The 6,942-nt window shown below is 44.4% G+C and overlaps 1 pseudogene across 1 annotated transcript; it reads left to right on the top strand.

Annotated features, from left to right (window-relative positions):
* The first annotated feature begins 2,767 nt into the window (after window positions 1-2,767).
* Window positions 2,768-4,995, top strand: LOC108290562 (annotated as a pseudogene). Its single transcript, XR_001819619.2, has 2 exons — window positions 2,768-3,000; window positions 3,309-4,995. The product of XR_001819619.2 is annotated as a pyruvate dehydrogenase protein X component, mitochondrial-like (transcript).
* Window positions 4,996-6,942: the final 1,947 nt, after the last annotated feature.

Below are 6,942 nucleotides of genomic sequence, written 5' to 3'. Positions count from 1 at the left end.
AAAACTTATGCAATAGATGTATTTATTGTACCTATTTTACAGAAAAGGTAAGAAAAGTAGAGCAGATAAGCTAGATAGCCCAAGGTCTCACAGCTTGTAAGAATCATCACAGGCAATCTGACTGCAGAAACTTTTTATTTTTATTTTTATATTTTTTTCTCTCCATTTCCACAGGTATCAATAGAGGCTTACCTGAAACCATCATTTTATACTGACTCCCCAAGGGCATAGAAATGTTGCCAATTAAGAAAAAGAAGAAACCATTTAACTTCAGGAAAAGCAGAAAATTGTGTAAGAAAGGAAAAATAACTACAATTGTCTACATGGTGGTGCTGTAAATGGCATTTTCATAGTCATAATAACATAAATATTGAATAATAATCTAACTAATACGCAGTGATATTTACAACACGAAGGCTGGGCACAGTGGCTCACACCTGTAATTCCAGCACTTTGGAAGGACAAGACGGGCGGATCACTTGGGGTCAGGAGTTCAAGACCAGCCTGGCCAACATGGTGAAACTCTGTCTCTACTAAAAATATAAAAATTGGCCAGGCACGGTGGCTCACGCCTGTAATCCCACACTTTGGGAGGCTGAGGTGGAGGATCACCTGAGGTCAGGAGTTTGAGACCAGCCTAGCCAACATGGTGAAACCCTGTCTCTACCAAAAACACAAAAATTAGTCAGGCGTGGTGGCATGCGCCTGTAATCCCAGTTTACTCTAGAGGCTGAGGCAGGACAATCACTTGAACCTGCAAGGCAGAGGTTGCAGTGAGCCAAGATCATGCCACTGCACTCCAGCCTAGGTAATAAGAGTGAGACTATCTCAAAAAAAAAAAAAAAAAAAAAAAAAAATTAGGCGAGCGTGGTGGCAGGCAACTGAAATCCCAGCTACTTGGGAGTCTGAGGCAGGAGAATCGCTTTAACTCAGGAGGCAAAGGTTGCAGTGAGCCGAAATTAAGCCACTGCACTCCAGGCTGCATTACAGGGTAAGATTCTGCCTCAAAAAAAAAAGAAAGAAAAAAAAAACATTGGGAGACTTGGAGGGGCACAGTGGAAACAGAGAGAGAAAGGAAAGCTAAATTCTCAACTTTTTTTCTTTTAGAGACAGAGTCTAGGCTGGAGTGCAGTGGCGTGATCTCAGCTCACTGCAGCCTAAAATTTCTGGGCTCAAGTGTTCCTCCCACCTCAGCATCCTGAGTAGCTGAGACTACAGGTGTGAGCTACCATGCCTGGCTAAATTTTTGATTTTTTGTAAAGACCAGGTTCCCTGGAGGGCGCGGTGACTCACGCCTGTAATCCTAGCACTTTGGGAGGCCGAGGCGGGCGGATCACGAGGTCAAGAGATCGAGACCATCCTGGCTAACATAGTGAAACCCCGTCTCTACTAAAATACAAAAAATTAGCTGGGCGTGGTGGCGCGCGTCTGTAGTCCCAGCTACTCAGGAGGCTGAGGCAGGAGAATTGCTTGAACCCGGTAGGCGGAGGTTGCAGTGAGAGGAGATCGTGCCACTGCACTCCAGCCTGGCGCCTGGCGACAGAACGAGACTCTGTCTGAAAATAAAATAAAAAGACCAGGTTCCCCTATGTTGCTCAGGCTGGTCTTGAACTCCTAAATTCAAACGTGTCAACTAAAGTATTGAAAGTGCTGCCCTCTGTGGAACCAAAAATGGAGTAGACAGTCTAGAGAGTTCTGTTTACTTTAGCATGTCTTTTGGAATTGGTTGATTCTTTAAACAATGTATATTGTTTAACTTTGTGCATGCATTTAAACTATATGGCTACATGATTAAAATAAAAATAATAAAATTTAAAAAAGTGAAGTTACAAATTTTAAGGGAAAAATCAATCTACGTTTTCTTCCAGTCTTTGTCCTTGTCCTCATGGATACATGTGCTGGCTGGGTTCTTTGGAAAGCAGGAAATAAAAGAGAATTAGGAATGCAAACGACAATTGGGGAAGAAAACTTGTGAAAGGAAAGGCCAGAGGTCAAGCACAGTGGCTCACGCCTGTAATCCTGACACTTTGGGAGGCTAAGGCAGACTGATCACTTGAAGCCAGGAGTTCGAGACCAGACTGGGCAACATGGTAAAACCTCGTCTCTACTAAAAATACAAAAAAAAAACTAGCCAGGTGTGGTGGCAGGAACCTGTAATTACAGCTACTCGAGAGGCTGAGGCAAGAGAATTGCTTGAACCCAGGAGGCAGAGGCTGCAGTGAGCCAAGATCAGGCCACTACGCTCCAGCCTGGGGAACAGAGCGAGACTCCGTCTCGAAAAGAAAAGAAAAGAGAAAAAAGAAAAGAAAAGAAGACCCCGCGACCCCGCGACCCCGCGCCCAGCTCCAGCCGCAGCGTCCCGACTGGGCCTTCCCTCGGGAATACCGGGCACCTGCGGCCTCGCCCCTACCTGCGCGTTGCATCTCTGAGAACAACAGTCTCCCTCCCGAGCGTCACAGCCAGACACGGCCCAGACCAGGGACCCGCGCGGCCTCCAGTCTCCGCGCAGCTTTGCGCGCGGGGCTTAGCCTGGGATCAGACAGCTAGGCCGCAAATGCAGTCAGGCGACGCTGAGGGCAGTCCGGGGGCGGGGCGAACGGGGCGGAAGCCGGGGTCCGGTAAGGCCCCGCCGTCTGGGTTATCCAGCGGCGCACCAGACTGCTCGGGAGGCGTGGCCAATGTGGTTGGAGGCGGGGCTAGGACGGCGGCACGTTAGACCCAAAGGCACGGGAGCGTCTCGAGGCGTGGCCAACCATGCGGAGGCGGGGCCATGATGCTGGACGTCAGGCTGTGCTGCGGACAGCCTATGAAAAAGCCTTGAAGATGGCGGCCTCCTGGAAGCTAGGCTGTGACTTGCGGCTGTTGCGTTACCTCGTGGGCTTCCCTGGCCGCCGAAGCGTACCAGGGCTGATGAAGGGGGCTGATGGATGGTCTGTAAACCGCGGATCCATTTGGAGATGGTTTCACAGCACGCAGTGTCTTCGGGGTGATCCCATTAAGATACTAATGCTGGCCGGGCGCGGTGGCTCACGCCTATAATCCCAGCACTTTGGGAGGCCGAGGCGGGTGGATCACGAGATCAAGAGATCGAGACCATCCTGGTCAACAAGGTGAAACCTCGTCTCTACTAAAAATACAAAAATTAGCTGGGCATGTTGGTGCGTGCCTGTAATCCCTGCTACTCGGGAGGCTGAGGCAGGAGAATTGCTTGAACCCAGGAGGCGGAGGTTGCAGTGAGTCGAGATCGTGCCATTGCACTCCAGTCTGGGCAACAACAGCGAAACTCCGTCTCAAAAAAAAAAAAAAAGATACTAATGCTGTCACTGTCTCCCACAGTGGAAGAAGGAAACATTGTGAAATGGCTGAAAAAGGAAGGTGAAGCGGTGAGTCCTTGTGAAATTGAGACTGACAAAGCTGTGTTTACCTTAGATGCAAGTGGTGATGGAATCTTGGCCAAAATTGTGATTGAAGAAGGAGCTAAAAATATACGGCTAGGTTCACTAATTGGTTTGATAGCAGAAGAAGGAGAAGATTGGAAACACGTTGAAATTCCCAAAGATGTAGCTCCTCCACCACCAGCTTCAAAACCTTCAGAGCCTCATCCCTCACCAGAACCACAGATTGCCGTGCCTGTCAAGAAGGAACACACACCCAGGACACTACAGTTCCGTTTAAGTCCAGCTGCCTGCAATAATCTGGAAAAAACACTCACTGGATGCTAGCCAGGCCACAGCCACTGGTCCTCGGGGGATATTCACTAAAGAGGATGCTCTCAGACTTGCCCAGTTGAAACAGATGGGCAAGATTACCGAGTCCAGACCACCCCAGCCCCTGCAGCCACTCCCACAGCACCTTCACCCCTACAGGCCATAGCTGGGCCATCTTATCCCCGGCCTATGATCCCACCATTATCAACTCCTGGACAACCCAATGCAGCAGACACATTCACTGAAATGCCCGCCAGCAATATTCCAAGATTTATTGCCAAGAGATTAACTGAATCTAAAAGTACTGTACCTCATGCATATGCTACTGCTGATTGTGACCTTGGAGCTGTTTTAAAAGTTAGGCAAGATCTGGTCAAAGGTGACATTAAAGTATCAGTAAATGATTTTATCATCAAGGCAGCAGCTGTTACCCTTAAACAAATGCCAGATGTTAAAGTAAGCTGGGATGGAGAGGGCCCAAAGCAACTACCATGTGTTGACATTTCAGTGGCTGTGGCAACAGATAAAGGCTTAATTACACCAATCATTAAAGATGGGGCTCCTAAGGGTATCCAGGAATTTGCTGACTCTGTAAAGCCTCTATCAAAGGAAGCAAGAGATGGAAGGAAAATTGTTGCCTGAAGAACACCAAGGAAGGTCTTTTTGTATTTCCACCTTGGGGATGTTTGGCATCAATGAATTTACTGCAGTGATTAACCCTCCTCAGACCTGCATTTTGGCTGTTGGGAGGTTCCGACCTGTGCTGAAGCTCACTGAGGGTGAAGAGGGAAATGCCAAACTGCAGCAGCACCAGCTCATCACAGTCACAATGTCAAGTCGAGTGGTTGATGACGAACTGGCAACCAGATTTCTTAAAAGTTTTAAAGCAAACCTAGAGAATCCTATCCGACTTGCCTAATCCTCAAAGATTTGAGTTGGTGTTCGGCTTAGTTGATTCAGCAGTTTTTACCAATAAACATACCTTATAGAAAAACAACTAGGTATTTTAGTATGAAGTGGATGAAATGTTTATTTAAGGTGAAAGCATTTGAGCCAGGGTGTCTTCATTTTCAATTTGGGTTTAATGTTATAAAATAAATGATGATAAACTGTAACTAATAAAGGAAATAGAATATTTGGTTACTCAAATCCATTTTTAACCTCTGGTGCTGTATAAAGGGAATATTAAACTAAATGTAAATCAAAGTATATGTTTGGCTCATTTGAGCATTTTAGAATATTTGAGAATGTGTGATACATGTAAAATTTAAAAACTGTTACAACTCTATCATAATTGTGTTGAAGTTAGAAGTGATCCTCAAAGAGATACCCATTAACTTAGCAGTGGGACCTCACTTTTACAAGCACTGCTGTAGATACACTTGAAGAATTTAATATGCACAGAAGTTTATTCTGGATAATAAATAAGGATCACATTGTATTAGGGGTTATGGCAACATTATTGGATTTTTATGCACATAAAGCCATACGTTTAGGGTGGTTTCTGTCTTGTTTTTCACTTGTATAACACTATGAACTTCTAAAGTGAAAGAATAAAAGAATGAATGAAAAGAAAGACTTTTCAAAAATGTTTCAATGAAAAACTATAGTTAATACATACAAACCTTTCTAGGTAAAGTGCTCGCCTTCATCTTGAGTTGGAATATATTTAAATAAATTGTGTTAACTCTTGCCTTAAAAAAGAAAAGAAAAGAAAAGGCTAGCACATAACAGCAGGGGGAGCTGTCAGACTGCCACGCAGAATTGACAAAATCCCCAGCACAGTGGGGAGCTCCGGAGCAAAGATTAAAGGAATTTCACACTGGAAGGGATTGGGCAAGCCATTGTTCCACCACCTAGCTCAGACACTGGGAAAAGAGAGGGACCTCGGTTTGAATATCTAGCTGGAGGTTATCAACTCACCACTTCTGGAAGCTGGGCAGCCAGTCCTTGTTTTAAAAAAAAATCAATACATAATAATTTTACACATTTATACGGTACATGTGATATTTTGATATATGTATGGACTATGGAATGATCAAATTAGGGTAATTAAGGTATCCATCAGCTTAAACATGTATCAATCCTTTGTGTTGGAAACATTCTAAAGCTAGCTATTTCAAAATATACAATAGATTATTAACTATTGGCACCCTTCTGTGCTATCAAATAGAACTTATTCCTTCCAACTGTATAACCATTTTTATAACCATTGACCTACCTCTCCTCATCCCCACACCCGACATTTCTCAAAAGAAGACATACAAATGGCCAACAGGTATATTAAAAATGCTCAACATCACTAATTAGGAAAATGTAAATCAAAACCACAATTAAATTTCATCACCCCAGTTAAAATGGCTATCATCAAAAAGGCAAAAAATTACATGTGCCGGTGAGGATGTGGGGAAAGGGGAATACTGGTACACTGTTGGTGGAAATAAAAAACAGTGAATCTTTTCTTGAAGAGAGATTTGAAGTGTGTCTCTTAGTGTTGGTCACAATATATTTTTTTTCTGTTAAATTTACACCCACGGTGCACATGTATTCACATACTGCTTGCTGTTTACTTTCCATTTACCCATTTCAACTTTTTTTTTTTTGCAATTTTATAACTTTATTTGATGTATTTGACAATCAGCAATTAATTCTCATCCGCGTTGATGGTCTGTAGAGTTTTTGAAAGTGATAACAGGTACATTTTGAAAGTGTACAGGTAACCAAAGTACAGAGCTTATTTGGTGAACCTTCACCCTCATGTTTTCTGGACAACCGCACACGGATTCGATATGAGACGCTCATTCCTTTGGCCCAGACAGCTTTGCGGAGCCAGGTATTAATGCGCGCATCTGGAGTTCCCATCTCCATGGCAAATTTCTGAATCTCTTTGAGGGCCTGAGGGACACGCCTCTTGAAGCCTACTCAATGGATGCACTTGTGAATGTTGATGGTGTATTCTCGGGTCACCACCCCATTAATGGCAGAATGGCCCTTTTTCTTCACTGTACCCTTCTTTGCTGGAGCCATTCTGCCAGGTCCACGTTGGAAAGGAAGCCACATTTTATAATCACATTATTTTAAATTAATAAAGTTACTATTACATTAAAATTATTTTAGGCCGGGCACGGTGGCTCAAGCCTGTAATCCCAGCACTTTGGGAGGCCGAGGCGGGTGGATCACGAGGTCAAGAGATCGAGACCATCCTGGTCAACATGGTGAAACCCCGTCTCTACTA

The sequence above is a fragment of the Cebus imitator genome, unplaced genomic scaffold (assembly GCF_001604975.1).
Source record: "Cebus imitator isolate Cc_AM_T3 unplaced genomic scaffold, Cebus_imitator-1.0 Scaffold439, whole genome shotgun sequence".
NCBI lineage: Eukaryota > Metazoa > Chordata > Mammalia > Primates > Cebidae > Cebus > Cebus imitator.
The sequence above is the reverse complement of the archived record's forward strand: the minus strand, read 5'-3'. Positions and strand labels throughout refer to the sequence as shown.